Here is a 22,830-nt window from a genome sequence, read left to right as displayed (position 1 = left end):
TTTTTGTTGTGTGTTTATTCTTTACTCTTCCCTAATTTTTTATTGATGTTTAAATTTTGATTCTTCCGTTGTTTTCTGTTCTGAATGGAGTGTTGTTTTAGCATTTCTCTTTTATTATTTTTTTCATAAATTTTTGTAATCTTTGTCTCTAGTGTATTTTTAGTTATTTTGCTAAGGATTCGTTTGCAGGTTGTTCCATTATTTTTTTAAATATTTGTTGTATTTGTTTACTGTTGCTCGGTTTATTATTGTGTTTCCTTATCTCATTTCTTATTGTTTATTTAATGAAATTTTCAATATATTGTTTTTATTGCTTTTCCTTCCTCATGTTGTCTTACCTTTTATGATGTTTATCATGTTTCCTTCCTTTTACATGTATTCCAAGTGATTTATTATCCTTTGTGTTGCTAATTTTAATTTTCTTGGGAGTATTTTTATTTATTTTTTGTGTATTTTTTCGTTTTCCATTTTTAGAAGTCTTAAATCTTTTTTTATTTAGAATTTTTATATTTTCTAAACATTTTATTTTTTTTATCTGTTTCTTATCATCATGTTTGCTAAATTCAAAAACTTTTTTCATGGTTCGGCTTTTTTTTTTGTTTACTTTTGTTTTCATAGAGACAGATTTCGTTCAAGATTTTCATTGTGTTTTTGTTTTATCCTTTTGATTATTCTATTTTTTTTCTTTGAATATTTTTTCAAACAATTAGTTTTGTGCTTGCTCGTATTTAAAAATCTTTTTTATATGTTTAATTTACTTTAATTTCGTTTGCTTTTTCCTTTAATCTCAGTTATATTTAAATTATTTTCTTTTATTTATTTTGTTTTCTGAATGCAGTAACATTCATCTGTGTGTTTTTATGTGTGTTTTTTATTTGTTTTACTTTTGTGTCTTTATTTTACAGCTTTCTACACATTTTCCTATTATTTCGCTTGATATGCTTGATATTATAATATTTTTTATGCTCTCTTCTGCAGTATTTCTTTTATTTTGGTTTTTTGTTGTAATTTACTTTGTTTACTGGTGTGATTGTGATAACTTACATCAGCTTGAGCCTTTTGAGCTCCGTTTTTATTTATTTTTTTTTCTTATTTTGTCTTGTCTTCAAAATTCAATGATGTTTTTCGTGTTCTTCTATTTTTCCATACTTCTTCTACTCGTTCCTGTTCCGTTTTTTTTGTTTTTCCGTTTATTTTTATTTTTCTCTAATTGGCTTTTTTTCTATTTCTCTGTAACCATAAAACACAATAAATTAAACAGCTCTTATAGTGTTTGTTTGTTTTTATTCTATCCAAAACATACCCATTGAATTGTTTTGAAAATCATTAAATATCAAATAAAACCACCGCCATACAGATAATCCACGCCACCGGGCTCGGATTGAGGACTTTGTGGAACTAAAATAAACAACATGATCGAGTAGCGAGTATCCCCCTCGGCGAGATTCTCGATGCCTGTGTGGCTGTGTGTGCGCGCGTGTTCTTTTCCTCTTATTTACTCTTGTGTCATCATCATCACTTTTTTTTACTTCATTTTTGTGCTGATTTCATTGCAGAAAACAGACCACAATACGGTGTTGTGTACGCACGGTTGTTCGCTGTCGCAAGCAAATTTTCTAGCACAAATCCTGCCGAGCGAAGAGTGAAGCAGGCACGCACAACAGCAAAAAAATGAAGCACGTTATCAACGGGGCAAGATGATAACGATTGGCACGGGTTTTTTTTGTGCAAAAAGAGAAGAGATTAAGGGAAAAAAGGAGGTTTGGAGGGAATTGTTTGCCCAGCAGGGATGGAGAAAGGGAGATTTGGGAAGTATTGGGAGTGAATTTGTCGTATCGTCTGTTTGTTCTCCGGCACTCGCCACCATCCACCGTCTCCGTCTTCGCAACGTCGAAGAAGGCACAGGCATGAGAGATTGTTGGGAAATTAAGTTGATGAATCGCGATCTAAACATGGCGCGAAGGCGACAGAAGCGAGCGAGCGGATCAGAATTTTTCTAAATTGGTTCCCACGTTCCCACAGCGCCACCGTCCGCCCGTCCAGTTGTCCTACGCTCGCTTTTACATCATTTCACGTCAATCTCTAAACATTCTACGAGGTTTCTGTATTTTTTTTTCGAGCGCTCTATTGCTTGAGCTTTTCCATTCACTCCTGAGCCTTTATGGGAGGTGTGGGTTGAATTTTTCTTTTTTGTTAAGAGCATTCTTTTTCTTCTTCTGCGTCATGCCCGTGAATGTATAGAAACATATTCTTGGGATGTTTATAGCGCGTCCCGCTTTACTTCACCATCTTCTTCCCCAAATTCTAAAGCTCATCCCGCGGGCCGTGGAAACGTACCGGGGCGCGCGCGTATGATGATTGATTTTCACTTGAAATTCATGCCAACATTTTCCCTGTTTTCTATTTCGTTTTTTTTTTTTGCCAACTCTCTACTTTCACGCAGTGTGGGTGGACGCATCCAGCAGGCGATACGGGGCTTTGGTTTTCCTTCATTCTGGGCCCATCTGATGTATGTTGCTGCCCAGATATGCTCGGGGGACGGATTTTGCTCGAGATCAAAATGAATGAGAGGCATGTTGCTCCTACACGGGCGCACACAGAAGCTACCAACGACAAAAAAAGCCACTCCCGCTGCCGCACTTGCTTACCATGATTTACTAGGCGATATATGAGCGTTGAGACTTATCTGTATTTATTTGATAGCTTTCGTTCTTCCCTTTTTTTTGTGTCGTTGCTTTCCCATACTCATCAATTCGAGATATTGCTTAAAGTGCTTTGAAATCTGTACCGAGAAGAACGCGCACGAGCTGTTTTTTTTATGCGAGTGAGCGCCATCAAATGCAGTGATACGCTAAGCTTTATCCTGGCGCGGTGCTTAGCGAGTAGAAGCAGGTTGCGTTCTAACCGAGCCAGTGGTGAGAGAGCTGAATGGTCTAGTGGTTAAGGGCGGTGTCCGGTATTGTTGTGACAGAATATCTCTCAACCCGCGCTTTGATCGTGGGTTCAAATCTCTCGCACACGCACGAAGCCCGAGCGCTCTTTGAGTGTTAGTTTGTGTGTGGATTGGCATGATAATCCGTATCAGTATACGGGGGGCGGTACGGCGGTTATTATAATATTTCAGCAAAATTTGGATTTATATTTATTCAGAAGAAAGAGCAAAAAATATAGCGCTATTTTGATGTGAAAAGATTTTCTTGAATGATTTCTTCATGACGACGCCTTTAGAGCAGCTACAGCGAATCGTGCTAATGCAAACCCTGTAAATAGGGTTACAAGTTACAAAACATCTCCTATAGGTAAAAAACATCGTAAGGGGGGAAAAAATATCTAACCATTTTTAGTGCTGTTGCTTCTATCTCTTACATTTTGTGGTTGAAAATATTGAGACTTTTTTGTCCCCCCAAATGTGAGTGCTTCACGTGAACACGTTGAAAAAAAGAGGTCCAATTTTTTCCCGCTGCAAGTACACGGCCGTGAGGTACGTTCAGTTTAACCTCAATTTAACGTCACCGAAACTGGAAACCTCCACCGGTATGGGGCAGCTGCATTTGCTCTGCATTTTCTTAACAGCTTCCAGCAGCTTCGGAGTGCCATGAACACTCACATACACACACACAACTGGGACCGTCTGCACTGGATGTCTGTACTCTGTATGCGAACGATATGTTTACGCGACAGATGCAAAAAAAAAATACTTGGCTTTTCAAAAATTATTGGGCTGAGCGCTTTTTTTTTGTGGTAGCTTCAATGTTTCGTTCGCTCTTTGATTCATGAAGCGTTTTTTAAGCTAGAGGGAGATACAAACAGGAATTTATTACTCTATGACGAATAAAGACACCCTCAAGCATTTTTATGAGATATCCGTAATGGAGAAAAATTTGCTAACACATCAAACTTGTGCAATCGGATATCGTAAGAGAATATTTAAAAGCTTTAAGATATTTTGTAAAACATACTAAATCTAGTAGCCGATATCTAGGAGAGTTCAGCTCAAAAAAAATGATAGGCATTATAAAAAAAAAAATAAAACAAAACCTTGTTCTTAGCCGTTCTCATCAGAACGATCGATACGGTGCATCGATCAAGCGTTTGGTCCCGCACATCGAAAGGTCAGGGTTTGAATCTCACCACCAGCAGCATATACCGTTTCCATTTTTTCAAAGAAGTAAAATGAAGGTCTTTGTTGAAATAAATAAAGTACTAATGTAAAGGAACCAATAACTACAAATGACTTATAATAAATTAGGTTTCAATAAATATAAATAATTTATAAAATGATATATAAATTCAAAAATCTACTTATAAAAATTGGAAACTAAAAACCTCTTTTTTCCTATTATAAGCATTTGTTCATAAATTTGCCTGTTATTAAGTGAGAAATTAAATATGAAAGAGAAATGACGGATGAGATCCACCGTGTACCACTGTTGATGATGATGATGGTTTAAGACAACAAAAAATGCTTATATAATAAAGACCGCAAGAGGAAGGTGTTGAGCTATGTCTCAAGAACAACAAAAAACCATAATGGGCACGTTTTAATAAATTACTTCACACTTGATGACTTGAGTAATTCAGAATAGTAGTAGTAAAAAAAGCAGAGGACAATAAACATAGATAAAAAAGTTCGCCGTTCAATGAACACGGAGTTTCGTTCGTTTCCTGAGCGAAACAAAAACTTCCAAATTCTTATAAAACATTCTTTGCTTTGGAACCATCAAACCGTCCGAATCGAAAAGTAAATCATACCACATATTTCGCCATTTCTATTTCACGGCCCAACCGTTTTTCGTTGGCTAGCAGACGACAGAAGCGCACTAAGCACCTAAAAACCTTTCCGAAAGTCTCACTAATCATTGGGTCCGGATGGAGAAAAGCCCACCGAATGCCTGCACCACCGTTTTGCCGACTTACGGTGGACAGCGCCCGCCCCGGCGGCTAATTACACCCTACACAGGATCCGGTATTTGCTTCCATTTTGCCAAGGGAATGCTTTGCCGCTTGGTGTGTGTGTGTGTGCGCCAGAGAACGGATAATTGAATGCCATCGGACCGTGGGCCCGGACGCCAGGACGTGGTTCGCTGTTTACGGGCGGAGTTTTAGGCAAAAAGGTAATAAATGAGTAATCAATTACCTTTCCGGGCAATATATTACCGATGCTGCCACACGACCCGTTGACAGGCGAATGATCTACCGGACCAACTTCCCGGGGTTTTTGGAATTAGAAGCGATGGCAAAAGTAGCATAAATCGTCTCACAACCGCCACCGACCTCACCCCGTAGGCCCCGGTGTGGTTGTTCGGTGTAAGTAAACCTTCCGGCAGACGCCTACCGATTCGGCCACCGGAATCTCCTATCTCTCTGAGGCACAAGATACCGAGAATGTCCGAAAATCCTATTCGTTTATGATAATGTTCTAGGAAGCACGGTTTGCGGAAACCAGGACGAACACACACACACACCGGATCGATGCGAATTGCATAAAACATCAAGGCAAATAAATGGTTCCTCGTTCCACATCTTCCTACCTTGCCATCTTCCTTCCCGTGCGCAGTTAGGCCTGAAGTTTTTGTAAGATCACACTTTTAGGCAACCCGCTCACGAAGCGCAAAAACACACACTCTTCAAGTGGAGTAGTAGCAGGGCACGGTCCAGATAGTGCCACCATTTTGCTACCGGACGTTGGAGCCCAGCGATACTAGTGGTCGAAGTAGTTTGATAGTTCCTGGGGAGCGTCCGTGGTGTGTCATTTCGATAAGAGGATTGATTTATGTTAATGCGATACGATGCCGGAGATTGCCGGCCTGGGAATGTGCGCTAGCAAGTGTAGATAGAGGACCCTCCCCAAGGGACAAACTATCCAGCAAACCTGCTAAATCGACACATGTCCAAGGTTTGGTTGGCCGTTGCCACACGCTCGTATACGTATCCTACCTGCATGACACGCACGCCCCAGTGAAAGAGATCGTCAACGTGCCACTCCATACACACACACACACACACACACACACACACACACACACACACACACACACACACACACACACACACACACACACACACACACACACATAAACACACACACACACACACACACACAATCACTGTTTTGCGCTGTGTCATCGGGTCAAACTCGAGAACTAGAAGCAGCAGTACAAGAACAGCCGGACACACACACAAGCACCAAAAAAATAGCTCCAAAAAGCACACAGGTAAAATAATCAATACAAACAAATTATAAACCACACGACGCGACCAGATTTCGAAAACTCCCCTGCTCGGTGCTGCGAAGGTTAAGGGAGACTGCGAGTGAGTGAGGGACGGAGTGTGCGGACGGACGTACGGACATACACACACTGCTGCAAGCAAATCTATGTGGCTCGTCATCGTCATAATCATTATCACCGTTCCGATCGAAAACCGATCTTGATGCGATCGATGGCCAGAGCTGTCATGGGTCAGTTGCCCCCCCTGCCCCTATCTCCTACTGCCTGGACCAACATACTGGAGCGTCCCGGCGATGGCTTCAGCTTCGCAAAACGTGCCGTCTTAATTAACACACGCATCCGCGAAACTTCTAATGGTTGGGTGCGCGTTCGCCTTTTGTCCGCACCCCCTCCCGGGTGACTTGTGCATTCTTTTGTTTTGTCCTGATTTTGCTTTGCCGTCGGGCTGTTGTATCTCTGTATGTGTGTGTGCTTTGTTGTTTGGTTGGTGGAGACTTCACCTCCTCAAAACATCACCGAGACCGAACTCGACGAGTTGTCGAGTTATTACTATTATTATCGGTGCCGCCAAGCTAACAATCGCTACGGGTCGTACGGCTGGATGCAAAAGCGAGTCCTTCCACCTAGACCAACGCTTTTGTGGCTGCTGTGCCTTTGCTGGGAGCAGGGTTTGCTGCGTTGCTGCTGATGAATTTGATTCGTCAACATATTGCACAACAGGTCTTGGAATGGTATGATGGAGGTCACTGCATAGGAAACATTGCGTACTAATTAGTCGCAAGTGTCATCGGCTACCCAATCTAATACCTCGGTGAGTTAGGTGGATCAATCATCAACGCCATCCCTTCATCTTAATTTGTACCTCCTCTATCTGTACGGATGATTTTAAAAAGTCGTTAGGGCTTTCATCAGTGAAGATTTCTTCAGTTTTGAACAGAGTCTCTCCACCATATCTGAGAGGCTTAAACACCTTAAGTTATGCCGGCATTCTAATGGCTTACTAGACTTATGGATAGCACGTAGTTGAAAAGTCGGTCCCCTGTGCGGAGTAAAGGTCCGGATGGAATTCGATTCTTCGAGTCTTCACTGTGGTGTGGTATCGCTTGGGACTATACACGTTCCAAACAGTTCCAACGTGGTCGACCGTTACAGGTGGTTTTAGTAAAAACATATCCTCAACGGCAGGACCGGGGTTCAAATCCCATCCAGACCGCCTTCTGGTACGCAGAGCTGACTGCTTTGCTACGGGTAAAATCAAGCCACAGAAAGCCAGAAGTGGCAGGTCGAGACTTTTCATGGTCTACAACCTTGAACCAAGGAATAAGAAGAAGAATATCCTCAAGCTATTGTATGACTTGTTGCAGTCAGAACGGACACTTCAGAAAATATATCTCTATACCTGTATTGTTGGCGATATGTTATCATTTGACTTCAAAAGTGCCATCCAGGGGAAATCAGTGATTGTAAGCAGGGTCACTGGTGGTCCCACTATCACTTTGGATTTCTGAGTTCATTTCGCTAAAGACCCCCAAGAGGTTTATAGGTTTATCTTAATCCCGAGGCTGTGAACCGCCTACTAGAACTTCTGATACGCAGGAGAAATAAACATCATGACTCAACCTCAATAATGTCCGTAAAATCAGTACATACCAAGATCTAAATTATCTTGTCTACCAAAGTTCGCTCCTTCAAGTAGCGCCGGAAGACCTTATCTAGCGCCAAACTAACGAAAATGCAGGTAAACTGAAATCTCCGAACGTTGGTCCTTGATTTTATAAGTGAATTCTGATAGTCCACCACTATTATCCACCATTAGACTCAGCAAACATTATCATCAAACTGATCAAAATGCTACTCTCCGTGAGTATTTCTCCTCAGGTTATGATAGTTTGGAACTTTTTCTGGGCAAAAGATCTGAAATAATGGTCCGGATGAGATTTGATACCAAATTGGTCATGTCATAATGATAATCTCTGTCTCAAAGATCGCACTGCGTCACCACAAAATTCGCGTCTCTGATCATTACTCCCTCGAGCGGAAGCGTCATAAAATCTCTCATTTCAAATTTATATCCAAATTAGCACAATGCCCCCGCTTTATGGAGAACCCTGCACTGCACCCGTGCCATTGCCAGAACACTTTCAACGAGTGTGTATCTATGTGTGTGTTTGGTACAGTCAAAACTCCCAGCCAGTTTACCTTCGACGATACGATTTAGTAATAATCTTCTCCTGGTGTAAGGTCCATGGAACTACCTCGACAAGCCGAAGTTAGCAGAAGACGGAGACGGAATTTAGAAACGAAAAAAAAAAAACACAGAGAGCCATAACCTCTCAATCATAGAGTAAGACCGCCGAAAATCTCAACCGAACGAACAAGAACACACGGGCATAAACTGTAAATTGAAATGAATCTAAGCGTCAAAAACAACGGCAACGGCATTCCCGTCTCTTCACACGTTCCGCTCCGGCCGCTTCCATCATCGCTGTCGTGTGTGCGTGGCCACGTTTCTTCATCGTCCAGCGTGTCGTCCACCTGCTCACCCGGGGTCTGTCCGGCTCGGAGTTTCGTCTAAAATCGTGCCGCAGTGGCGCGCCTTCGCCAGTACATTACGACTCCAGCTTTACGCGTCAGTGGCGAGGGCGCATTAGGGATGGAAAATTATTATTGGTAATACCCGCTGGTCCGCCGACCGGCCTAGAGTTATGTTCCCCCACGCCCGTGTCCGATTTCGGCAGCGGATATCGACGGCTTATAGGCGCTCGTGAGCACGAAACGCCGACGCCAACGCTTCCCGCGCGCGCGATTGAAAAGGTCCCAACAGCACGCCAAGAACCGGCGCGAGGTCGCCTATTCAACACCGCTCCTCCAAAGTATGTGTGTGTGTGTTTGGGGGAGTGTACGATGATTGACTGGTGCTGCTGCTGCTGGTGAACAAGCGAAACAGGAAGACCTACTGCGATTCACTTTACTCCGACACGACCTTGAGGGTTTGGAGTTCGCTCCAAAAACCCCCTAGGAAGCCAAATCGTACTTGTCGCAACGTGTGTCAAACGGCAACTCTTTATAACTCTTGCAGTCCGATACGTGCCTCTGGTGTGAATCATTCGTGTGTGCTAGCACCAACCACCGCTGTCACTCATCAATCCAAACGCCACACAAACCTTCGCGAGAGATCTCGCAGCAAATCTCAGGGCGGTCTGCTGCTTGATCACACACATCTGTCAAAAAAATTCCAACGACTAATCTAAACATTTCACCGGCATCAGTGCTCATCCGATAAGCGACGCTGTATTACATTCGTTCGGCAAGTCTACAAAGTTCGAGCGAAACGTCTCAATCACCGGTACGACGGCTACCCACCATTACTACTGTGCTGCTGTTCACGGACACACCGACCAGGAATCAGATATGGATGAATACGGCCGCTAAAAGAAGAAGAAACTTGCTCTGATTTCTCCAGCCCAGACCCTCCGGTACCCTCCAGTTCTACCGTTCGTTCGTTGGCTGTCATGCGTACCGCATCTACCTACCAGGAACCACGTCAACCACGATCGATTCACACGCTAAGCTCCTCCATACTCTCGCTCTTTCTCTCTCTCTCTTTCTCTCTCTCGCTGTTCGTCTCCCTCTAGAAGCTTTCGGATCGTAACTACACGCCCATACACGCACCACATCCCCATGCTTCCCGGTCCATGCTGCGCCAGCACTCAAACTCTTGCGAACTCTTTCACTTGCTGTTACTCCCACGAGCCAACCGTAACGTAACGCTAAGTCGCCAGGCAAGATTTAGCGCCCCGGTATGACTTTATTCGGCATCGGTACGCGGGACGGCCTCGTCTAGCGTCTAGTGCTGTGTTACATTACCTAACCCTCCCGGACTCCGCCACCACCACCACCACCACCACCTGCTCAGGGTCAGGGTCTTGCACGGTAAGCTGCGTGTCTCGGTTGGAGAAGCTGGGTTCCGAACTTGGCGACACATTTCAAAAAGGCCCACCTTCACCTTCACACCGTAACAAGAACAACAACAGCAAAACCAAACCCCCCCTTTTTAAGGGAGAGGGAAGCATGGGAAGGAGTGGACTGGAAACAGGGCTTCCGTGTTGTTTGGAACACTTGTCAACGCAGCTGGAAGTGGCTTGTTTTTGGGGTTGTGAGATGTCTGCTAAACACCCGAACAACGGAACGATCGGAACTAGAGCTCGCGATGGTGTGACAATGTTGTGGAGATATCTCTAGGCTGGGTTTCCGCGCTATTCCAACTCTCTAGATATTGTGGACCTAGATCTAGATTACTTGCAATTGAAATGGTCCAGAAGGATCGACTGAAGCTCGTCTAGCGGATCACTTCCATCTCCGGTACCGAATCAGACGCATCAGTCAAAACAAAACAGCTCCTATTGCTCATCAACCAGACTTCTGGCTGTACGATGTCTAACATGACCACCTCCACCTACAGCTCCTACGAGACTATACTGGTTTGTTTTTGCAAAACCTTCTTCTAGAACATCTGGCATCAGGTCGGCATCAGGTGTCCGGCGTACGGTTCGAGACATCTCAATCGATCGACGAGAAATTAAGGTCCTCCCGCGCTCACCCTCGATCAAACTGCACAGTTCGCGTGGAATAACACGCATCATAACGCTATTAATCGCATGGCTAACTGCTGTCATCTAATGTGTGTAATTTGATCTAGACTCCTGCTCCACGATCCGCACGAGTCCCTCGGTTGCCCGGACCGGCTCTTGCTACGGTGTAAGGTGTTTCGGTGGTATTAATATCTGGCAACCAGGCATCATTGCCCACATCCCTCGGTCGGCGGACGCAAAGGGTGAGAAAATATAAAGAGATAATCTGCCGGCGCACGCTACACATGTGGTGAGGTGTCGTGTGGCACCCTAAACTACACCGAGCGGGCGCAAAGTCATCAAGTCTGACTCAGACTCAGGCGGCGGGAAGATATTTGACAGCTCAACACCGGTGCACCGGTATGATAGAGCAATACACAATCGGCTAACCGCAAAGCCGGGCTCACACACTTTGTTGCCCGTTGCGCTCGTCATTTGATTGCGCCTTTAGAACCCTCGGCAAGCGTCTTGGTACATTGTTGAGGTGTGTACTGCTCGCCTCTGCTCCTCTGCTTTCCGGGAGTTATCCCAGCTTTCGCTTTTTTCTATTGCCGATGAGCTCGGGCCACAATCGTTAACCGAGAATGAACCTATATAGCCGCTGATTGAAAAGTGTCGGTTTGAAAATTTACACCCCACACTTCCCACAGCCCTTCGCTTCCGACACCCACCTGGGTGTCCTGGAGCTATTACTGAGTGAAGACTCTAGTGAAGGGTTTGTGAAGGTAGATGATCACAGCGAGACAGCTTAATTGATGGTGTCATGTTTCGGATCGTTATGAAAACCTATCCTAGCCACACGCGCTCTCACCCCCAACCCTCCTTCTCCCTCTCCCCCCCCCCCCCCCATATTAGCTGTCATCCTCCACCACACCCCACGCGTCACTCACGTCAGAAGCGCTTCCGAGCCTCACCCACTTTACCCGATTTGGGACCGCTAATTAAGTTTCTCCCCCCAAACCTAGTGAGTTTTCCACGAAACTTCCGGTGAGTCACAATATTACACCCCTATTCCTCCCGCCATCCCCTCCCACCCTCATCACTTATCTAACTGTTCGATCTAACTAAGGGGAAATTTGATTTTCATACCGTGTTTCGTGTTTTTGGTAGTGCGCGCTAAAATTAGTGATTACCGGGAAAAGGGGGTGATGAGGTGGTTTGTGGAAAATCAAATTGTTTGCAACTACACACACACACACAAGCAAACGCGCGAACAACGAGGCGGACAAATTTCCATCTATTAGCCCAAGTAGAGGAATTTTCTCATCCATCCACCCAACCACCCACCGCCGATTTTCCTTCCCATTCCAGAGCGAAAAAAAAACGTGAATGACTAATTTTCCATCACGCCCCATTCGGCTACCTTCCGACTACCTTCCGACTCTCCCCTTCCTCTCCATCTATTCCTCCACCGCTCGCACACACACACACAAAGTCCGGCTCTGTGATCCCAAGAACACGGGATTTCATTTTGTTCTGCTGTGCTTTTTCTTCCATTTTGCTTCCTTTTTCTCTTGAAATTGTTTCGCTTTTCCTTTCACTTTTCCAAGGTGCCAACTTACCTCGACTCATTCCGAGTAGCGACAGAGAAACAAACATCTAATCGTCCCTGCCTCGGCTTATCGTTCGCGAGCCGGGTGAGCGAGGACTATTTCTGACAATCAATTCGAGTAGAGCAAGTATGTGTATATGTATGTGTGTAGAAGTATAACAGTGATGGCATGTAGTAATAACGATGCTGATGCCTAATGGTCATTAGACGGGTGCGATGGTGGAATGTGCAGGCAACGAGGATAGTGAGGAAAAATTCGATGAAAAAACTTCTCCTCCGCAGCCGAACACCAAACCCTAGCTTTCTTCTCCCAGGCGACATTTTCTCATTTAGTTAATACATCGCGGCTGTCGGGAGGGGGAAAAATAATAAATAGTAGTTTTGTTGCGTGCCTTGCATACTTTCTGGGCGCTTAGGGAAGCAGCGATCAAAATTGCGGGCTCTGTAAAGTAAACAGACAACCTCAAACTGCTGAATGCTGCAATAGTTAACGCCAATCGAACTGTTTCAAACATCGAGCAGATGTCGAGCAGTGAGCTCTATGATAGCTTCATTAATAATATATTTAAAACATTGTTTCCAACGATAAACCAATCTCATCCTATAGCGTGTGATAACACTCATTTCATCTGGACAGATCGTCAGTCGGAGGAATATACATCATAATTTTCTAAGTAGGATATCAGCGTGCTAAATGAGTATAGCAGTAACATAAACCTTGTATTGAAATGATTGAAAAAAACTTCCGTTTACATCTCTGGGGCGCCAGTATTATACGATTACCAATGCCTCAGATAGAGATTACCTCGGTCCGGTGGCCGAGGCAATAACGGCGCCGGTCACACGGCCGGACCGGGATTCAAATCCCATCCAGACCGCCTCCCCGTACGCAGGGCTGACACCTTTGCTACGGGTAAAATCAAGTCACCGAATGCCAGAAATGGCAGGCCTCTCGAGGTTTTAAGGCCAAGGAAGAAGAAGTGCCCCAGAAGCTCCTACAATTGTTTGTTTTGATTTACTTTCGAGCAGCTGCTCGACAAGAACAAGTTGAAATAATGTTTAGTGTTTTGCTTATCAGTTGATATGAAAATCTTGCAGCTTTTTAGGTATAAATCTTTTTAAATTAAGTAAAAAAAACAAATGGTTAAAGTCATTAATGAATTGTTAATTTAAGAAAAATGGAAGTAAATTCATTGTTTAAAAAATCTAAAAAAAATTTAGATGTTAATTTCAGTTTGATTTACGAGGCAAAATAAAAAAAATGTTTTTAAATAATCTCTTTAAATAAAACAATTCTTTTGTGTATATGTTGGGGATTTTTATAAGCTATTCTATGCAAAGATTGCTTTGGCAGAATTGTTACATTCTGGAAATAGATAAGTTATATGCTGACACGCACAATTTTTCGATTTGTATTTAGTTTACTAATTCGAGCAGGTGCTAGAATTGATAGTTTCACGTTAAACGTAAAAAAAAAAACAAAATTTTACTTCCTGCCAGACATTTGAAGCAGTTGCTTGTATTTTTATAAAAAAGGCTGCTAATATTTCCGACTAGTTGAGGACATGCCCACTCAGAAAATGGGACAGTTGGGTTGCAGTTTCGAGCACTTTATTGACAAGCTGATTCGTGTGCTACTATTTCGACTAGGTGCTCGAATATTTGTTGTCTTATCGCAGATATAAAAGTTTGCAATTTTCATTCACACCGATCGAGTCAAACGCCTTAATGACTGCAACAAGCAGTACATATGCACTTTATTAAGAAGCATTTGCGTTCGGTGCTGGCCAGGACTGGTCAGCACTTCAACCAGACATCATGTGAACTGCACATAGAGCACCGTAACAATTATATCTACACTTTGAAACAGAAACACAGCAACAACAGCAACAAAAACCCCCATTTCGTAGAAACTTCTAGCTGAAAATTTTCGAATCTCAAATCGTTTCCATTCCGGAGATGGAAGAAGAAGAGAAAAAAAAACAAACGAGCCCAAGAAGAAGGAAAACGGAGGCAAAAACTCGTCCACAAAAAAACTTTTCCTTTTTCCGCTCTAATCGTTTCGTATGAACTGTCGAGGTTTCCTCCTCCCCGCCCGGTCTTTCGCTGGACCTTTGCCGCTCCGGGTGTCCGGGGGGGGATGGGTTTTCCCGCAGCGGCTTTTTTCCGTATGTCACCTTTTTAGATTATTAACCCACGTTGTCCACTCTCCCTCCCCCTTCAATCCTCCCTCCTATCACCCAAGAGGTTACAGCTAAGACAACAGCAACAACAACGAAAAAAGTCACCGGACGAAAGCATAAAAAGGTGTTTAAGCTTTTATTTCCGTTTTATTTCACACGCCACACGGCCGAGCACGGTCTGCGTCTCGGTCCCAGTGCCTTTTCTCATTACGTTTTTGAAAAATAAATTGCTTCGTTAGTCTCTTTGCCGAACCCCGCTCCACTTCTGCTGCTGCTGCTTCCTTCTTACTTGCCCTACTTCCTTCATGCTAGGCGCTTGTCCCCGGTTTGTCGTCCGGTTTCGAGGACTCGAGGAGTATGCTCAGTACACATACACACACACACAAACACCCATGCAGTTAGTGTAGCATTTCGAACTTTTTCTACCCGGTCAGCTTTTTCTTATGCTTCTTTCCATTCAAACTATTAGTAGTTTAGTTGAGTGAAAATGGGTTGAACAAAACAACAAAAAAAAAGATAAATAAATCGTACGCTTCGTTGACTTCTGTTAAAATCACACATACACTAAGGGTACATGGGTTTTATTTACGTTTCTGTACCGTTGCTGTCACTAGCAGCAGGCTTTCCTCCCGGTGGAAATATACACACGTCTTTACAATTAAATCTCACACACCAATTTGGCCCCGGGCACGAACCGCTCGTAAACGCTGACCGATTCGTCGATTGCATCCGACGCAGCACGTACGAAGCGGTTAACGAGCCATGCCATGTGTATGTGTGTGTGGAAAAAATGATTTTTACGAGCACGATGCAACGATATGAGTTCGTGAGTTCGATTCTACCACCGTCCTTCACATGGTGACAGATGAAGAATTTAATTGTTTTCCTATTTTTCGTTTGTGTTCCCCTTCATCTGGCTCAGAAAGGGGGTTCAATGTGGTAGTGACAAAATTAAGCTTTTCTTATTGCAACAAAAAAAAAACACCCCGATTGGGAACATTGCGTTGTGACAGTTACGAGCTGTAAAACTGTTATTACAGTGAGCTATTACTCGGTGTTATTACGGTGAAAAGTGCTCCAGAATGTATAAACGGGCAGCTGTGGTAGGTAGAACAGAAGGTCAAAGTAGGGGCTTTTTATTTTATTTACTTATTTATTTCCTTTTTAATTTGTTCTTTATTTCTTTATTTCTTTATTCCTTTATTTCTTTATTTCTTTACTTCTTCATTTCTAACTTACCTTTTTCTTTATTTATTTTTTAACTTATATTGTTCATGTTATGTATGGATTTGTATTCTACTTCCTATTTATCTTTTGTTCCGTTTTTTAAACTTTGTTCTATCTAACGATTTTCGGCTAAAGTCGTAACTGCGTAACTCAGTTCCAAAAATGAGCCCGTGCGTGGGAAGAGGGCAACTATTCCGGCTTTAGCCTTATTTTCTATTTATCTTTTGTTCCGTTTTTTAGCTTTGTTAGGAATTTATTTGCTTCTGCCCATATGTCCCAACAAAATCACCCATCAGGCCGGCCTTACCACCTGTCATGGGCAAATTTAAATCATTTTACAGTTAAACACCAAAACGAAACTGCCACCTCACCTGACAGTTCACCTTTCGCATTCCCGTGCTCGTGCTCCTTTAAAGGCACCGTTAGTAACATTTCCCTGGGAAAATCCTATACTACACTTAATGGAGGCGCCTTATCTTTCACCTTCTTTTCACTCACTGTTGTATTGGCCACACACACACACACACACAAACGCGAGAAGCAAAAAAATTGAAGGACAGCAACAGCAGGCAAAAAAAACTTCCATTTCGCATTGAAATGAAAAGAAGGTTTTGTGGGTAAGTTTGTGTGTGTGTGTGTGTTTATATATATTTATTTATCACCCAGTGCGACGGGATGTAAAATAAAAAATAGACACCCCCGCTGAACGTGGTGGACGTGCGAGCGACGTTCTGTGCCGTTGTGACTTTTCTCACTTTACACCACTGTGAGCCGGGTATTAAAAGGCCATTCTCGCGTACGACAGGAGCTTTCCATCACGGCTGCCACACACACACACACACACACACACACACACACACACACACACACACACACACACACCGCTAGGGGAAAGCCCGGCGGAATGCGTACGAAAACGCGAGAAGAATGTGCTCGCCATCACGGTGTGGTGAATGCGGTAGAGCAAAAGAAAATACGCAACCGATACGCATAGCTTGCGGCCATCGTAGAGCCGCGGGTGGACCACCCGCCGGATGCTACCACCGGCCAAAACGGACGATAAATTGGCCAAAGGGAGATAAAACAAAAACGAAGAAATCCATCCATCCCGTGGAAGATTGAAGTGGAACTCTACTTGGCGGAGGATTAAATGCGAATCCTTCAAACTGTGCCTTAATAGCGCCCGGCCTAACAGCGCGGTAATAAGCTTTGCTGCTTGATGCAGCTTTATTTATCTACATCAATTAAACAATCATAAATAAATCACCATTTCCCACGACACTACCACAGTTCACCTATTTAAACTGCAGGCTTTTTAATGGTTTACTGCAATAATCAAAAAGAGAAAATGGCGCATAAAATACTTTCCCTAAAGTCGCTTTTATCGCATCTTACGGACGGCGTAAATTGGTTTAATGTCCCGCTCGCTCGGTGTGTTTGGTTGCTTCCGATTAGAACACGTTTGTCCGCTTCGAATGGTCAATTAAATCGTAAAACCTGGTACTATTACGAAAAAAAACGGACTCTTGCACCGGTTTGGCCCTTCCCAGAATATAAGCTGCTTAAAATATTGGGGTAGAAGAACCCAAATCCCTCCCGGCAGCATCCATATCCGCAGAAAATGCTTCATTCCCTCCTCCAAGAATGGTTTTTATTTGTTTGCAAAGAAATAAAAACATGCCCACAGACACACACACAAACACACAAACATCAGTAAAAGTTTAATGTTTTCAAAGAACTGAAGAATTAAATGCTGGTGATGGCAAGGGAGGAAACAGGTAGATACGGAGAATGAGGTATTCTTTTTTCGAAAAGCGGTCAGCGTATTAATGTCCCTTCATTTGAAGAGCCTCGAGAGAACTCTTACGAACTTTACAATATTTATTCAGTTATGATATTTATTTTTGATACGGGTTATGTCTCATTTTTAATATTCATTTATACAGATTTGTCCATCAATACTGGAGGTCGTCCTTCATGAATAAAAAAAAAAACAGATATATATTACTATCTCTCTCTTTCTCTTAAACGCTGTCTCTTTTTTTCTCTCTCTCTCTCTCTTTCTCTTTCTCTCTCAATCTCTATATCCCTTTTTCCCTCGTTAATTGAAGAAGTAGCCATTAAGATCTACGTCTACGAGATCTAGTAGATGTGAAGTCGATCAAGAAGATGAGCAGATGGGATAATTCTTTTTTCAAGTCCAAGTCCCTTGGACAATGATAGCCGAGACCCTTTTAACTCTCTCTCTCTCTCTCTTTCTCGCTCTCTCTCTCTCGCTCTATCCTGTTGGTTTTAAATATAGACCTCAGAGCATGACTATTGGAATCTTTTGAGCACACAAGCCATGTCCGCATAGGACAAAGTTTTTATTTTCATGGTAGTTCTTGAGGGCAGTGAGACTTCTGTGACGTCGAAGTTGTTTGGAAATTGAGGCCCATTCACTCCGAGGTCTCGTTGTAGAAGGGAACTCTTTGATGAATGTTTGACCTCCACGGCGTCGAAGTCTTCGAGGCCTTTATGAAAACCGAGGTCTATTAGAAGTCACAGAATAGTTGAGAAGTGGATTACGGTGTATCTTCCAATACGACATTGAAAGATGAGATAATAGAAACATTGAACGTTGGGCGACGAGACCTTGTCGACTGCGAGACCACCAAGATTCCTTAGACAAGTAGGGTTATTTGAATGATAAGGACTCTTTGTAGGTTAGATCCTTTGTACAACGAGACCTCTTTGTTGCCGACGTCTCTTGATAAATGAAGCATCTGCGACTCCAATATCTCTTATTAGAATAGGGTTGAACAACGAGTCATCTTAGTAGACGAGGTCTCTTTGCTAACAAGGTCCAGTAAAAGTCTTTGACGAAGCGTTTTTGATACCATCGTCTCTTGGTAGTCAAAATCCTTTCAGTGACGGTATCGAATGGAACAATGAGGTCTCTTTGATACGGAGTGTCTTAATGGGCCTAGAAGGTATCTTTGATAACGAGGTTTGTTAGCTATCAAAGTTCATTGGACGCAAGACCTCTTCGCAGATGAGGCTCCTTCGACACCAAGGATTATTGGTTGAAGAGGGATGGACAACGAATGCTCGTGGTAGACCAAGTCTCATTGAAAACAAGGTCCAGCAAAAGGCGAAGTTCCTTGAACTACGTGGTTTTACATGAGACGAAGCTTGTTTGATACCGTGGACTGTTGGTTGCTAATTTTTTATAAAACATTATTCCTTGGTGTATGAGCCCAAATATGTTTTAATACCCGAAGTCCCTTGAACAACGAGATCGAGGTAGTTTATTCTGTCTTTGTTGGAAAATTTTCCTTTAGACGTCTCTTGATGGTCTTGTAGTAGATGAGGCCTCTGTGATAACAGGAAGTGCTTTAAGTCTAAGTTCCATGAAGGATGATATATCAAAGTAGATGAGGCTTCTCACATATAACAAGAATTCTATTTAGCTCAAATCTCTTGATAGCTAAGGAATGTGCCACAAAACCTCTTCGACTAAAAGATTTCTTAGCAGATGAAGCTTGAATGACCGAGATCATTTTTAACTACAAAGCCCTTCTAGTTAAAAGAGATAATTAATCTAGGAAATTATCAAATTGGCCGTCAAAGCCTTCTGGACAATGGGGCTTACTGAGATTTTCAGATAGATTTTCAAGAGCTTTCTACTGCCGTCAATCACTTTAAGTTTCTAGATTTTAAAATTAATATTTCAAACTCCATTAACAAGCATTTTCAAAACACCAGCGCTTCACTTCGCTTAAGTAAACAGTTTAAATTAACCACACCAATCGTACGGCCCGCACAAAACTGCTTCGCAACTGGTGCAATAATTGCACCGGGGTGCGCAGACCCCGCCTGCCAATTCACGTCGCTAAGCGACCCCGGCACACGGCCATCAAACTTAATTAAGAAGTTAAACGCTCACACTCAAAACAGCCTCCCCCCCCCCTCCCACATCCACCCCTAGTTCCTCACGGTGATGGGTCGGCTGCGAGCCGATCCAGATCCGGTGGGTCGTAATGTGTAAACATTTTCACTACTTCAAACAACAACAAAAAGGCAAAGCATAAAATAAAATAACTCAACCCTATAACCGCGACGTGGTGGTAAGCGAAACAAAACGGAAAATCAACAGACGCACCAAATTTTCACCATTTTCCTGTTTTTTTTCCTTCGTTCCTTTTCTCTTTTGCCCTGCCGGAAGCCATCAAACGGTTTTTTAAACACAGAGAGTTTTTGTATAAGGCTGCGTGTGCGTGAGTGTGTATGTGTGTAGGATTTTTGTTACTCATTTTTGGGGGTCCAAAGAATGTAAGCCCCCCAACCCACTTTGCACCAACCAATCCTTCCCCCTCCCATCGGGTTGTGGAGGAAGGCCCCGAGCAAGACAAGCAATCAGATGAAATGCAAACAAACAAACACTGGCCAGCCCGGACTTTAGCTGCAGCGTGAGGAAGGGTGTGGGAGCAGTGGGGAAGAGGGTTCTTTTTACCAAAGTAAATGAAATCGCTTTAAGAAGGGAGTGACAGGGTAGGGTTTTGTTTTCCCAACTGCGCGGACTTTTTTCTTCCCAGTTTTTCCTCTTTCAAATTGCTTTCCAAGAAGCTGAAGTATCTTTTTGGGATACTTTTGTACGCAAACATAGCGAGAGAGCGAGACCGAGAGAGGAAAAACAATACTCAGGAAAGCTCTTGAGAAATCGGCTTTGGTTTGCAGGCTTTCGAGAGTTGTGGTCCCATGTGATGAGACATTTCGGCACTTCAAGTGTCCTCAATCTTATCTTCCAAATCCTACCAACGCTAATGTATCACAACTAGCTCCCATTAGTCCAGAGTCCAGAAACTTAGCCGAAGTTGTCGATCGGTACGGAGTGCACCAAGCCGTGACTCAACTTTCACCGGACATGAGTCAACGTCACGTCCATTCGCGTCATCTCACCCAAACCGACCGACCGTACGGTGCGCGACCAGGGAAACATTACACCACCCGAAACAAACTAAGCGGCCTACCGCCATTTTGATGTTCAGCGGAATGTTCACCCGGAACATTTGCGCCGGTGCGGAACGTGGCTCAACGCCGGAGCGCGTAACGTTGCGCTGCTAGTGCCGCAAACCCGCTGATCGCATTACACGAACACCGTGCCTGAGCACGAACTTGTCCACACGCCGGTAAGGTGACACGCCGGGCCGGGCGTCCAGTTACCGCGTGTCGTGCTTAACATGGTGCGCTTTGGCTACGCAACGCCCCTAGGGTCTAGGGTAACGCCACCGACGCACCTTCAAATTTGTGGCTGTCGCGTGGTCGGGATAGTCTTTCCTACTTCTTTGGACGGGGCAATGCAATGTTTCTGGACCGGCCGACGTCCGACACGGGAACCATCGAAACGTGGCGTGACTTTGGGTTGTAGTTCGCGAAATCTCACATCTACATGTGGCGGAGGGGTTAGAGTTCTTAAATCTCTAACTCTAGTGTATGCTCTAAATATGCATTTGCTCTTCTAGGGTCTGTGAGGTGAGATAAAAACCCCCATCAAGAAGCTACTCCAAAGTTGGCAAACATCACGTACATCACAAAAAGGTGCACACAGTTAACAATAAACGCTACATCAGCCACCGTATAACTCGTCTACATGATGTCCAACACGGAAGCCATCGAAACGTGACTAGACTTTGATCGCTGCTCGGCAAACCTCACTTCCACTGGCAGTGTAGAGCTCTTGAATCTCTTATTCTGGTGACGCAAATAAGAGAGAGAGAGAGAGAGAGCCAGAGGCTTTGAGGTTAGACAATAACTTCTTCAAGAAATTAACTAAACGTAGTAAGATGTTAAATACTTGGTCCTAAGACATCAGACTGAATGAGCATACTACAAAAGCTACTATCGATTCATAGAAAAAAAAGTCATGTCATTATTTTAGAGAGCCGATGTCTGGTGCAAAGCCTGATATTCAAGATATCAGACATCTCTAATGAGGACATCAGGCAAACAAGAAATGTTTAAACAGTTACTGTCACTCATCGAACAAGAATCCAAGTCATTATTTTAGGAAGTTGATATCAAGTACTTGAACTTCAGACATCTGAGTTACTGCGATCCAGATAAGCAAGAAATACTACAACTGTGACTCATAGAACAAGATGTCGATGTCTCACACAGCAGTCCCCTACACCAAGTTGGACTTAATCACTGGTCTAGAAGGTTCTCCTCTGAAGTTGAACTCTTCGATCCCTTCTCTATCAGGAAGTTAAATCTTACGACACACAGTAAAATTTTCTATATTTGTGACGTCACCTAATCGACAAAAACCTCAGTTGGCATACACTATATCAGCCGGGCGATTGAGTATTCTGTCTACTTGGGACATCATGTTAGGTACAGTTTTTACTCTTGGTCCTCTGATGTTTGACTTGGTAGAAATGCTTATACCTAACAGACTAGAATTAAAATTGAAGGGCTTTCGAAGCAGTATTTAGGGACTCTTGATCCATGTCTCAACCATGGTTGCTTCAGCGCTCCAAGTCTTATGTGTAATCCAGATTAAATTTTGTCAGCTTCACCGGATAGAGTAGATGCAGTTGAATGACGTCCAACACTTCTTGTTAAAAAGAGATTCGTCCCACTTTTGATAGTGAACTTCATTAGGGTGTTTTCTGTTGGTTTTGTTCCTGTTTGATGACTCCTACACTTGACCACTCATCGCTCAACTTCCACCTCGAAGATGCTGAGCTATGTTCAGTGGACCTCCGGGAGGGAATGAATTAACCCATGAAAAAGGGTTATAAAGGACTGCTCAACACAGTAATCCACACATCCCGTTCCACAAATCAGTCGGGAGCGAGCCAGTATCACACGCTGCGTCACACTGCGAAACTCTCATAGGGCAAGCTTCTACCGGAAAGCCGATTTTTAATTTAATCTCCCTTCGTTAGTATGCTCCGGTGTTTCGGTGTGCGCTTTATCCCCTTATTCTTCCCTTCTCACTCTCTCTATCTCTCTCTCTCTCC

General features: G+C 43.5%; 1 protein-coding gene across 12 annotated transcripts in view; it reads right to left on the bottom strand.

Annotated features, from left to right (window-relative positions):
- The window catches only part of LOC118509273 (octopamine receptor Oamb), a 120,299-nt gene that overhangs the window by 73,268 nt on the left and 24,201 nt on the right, over nucleotides 1-22,830 (bottom strand). The window contains exon 1 of one of the 12 annotated variants that reach the window (XM_036049660.1): nucleotides 6,236-6,732. The exons of the other annotated variants lie outside the window; for them this stretch is intronic. The gene's annotated coding sequence lies outside the window, so the exon portion shown is untranslated. Of the gene's footprint in view, nucleotides 1-6,235; nucleotides 6,733-22,830 lie in introns of those variants that run through there. 12 annotated transcript variants of the gene reach the window in all.

The sequence above is a fragment of the Anopheles stephensi genome, chromosome X (genome assembly GCF_013141755.1).
Source record: "Anopheles stephensi strain Indian chromosome X, UCI_ANSTEP_V1.0, whole genome shotgun sequence".
Lineage (NCBI taxonomy): Eukaryota > Metazoa > Arthropoda > Insecta > Diptera > Culicidae > Anopheles > Anopheles stephensi.
Note: the sequence above shows the minus strand (reverse complement) of the source record. Positions and strands in the feature narration are given on the sequence as shown.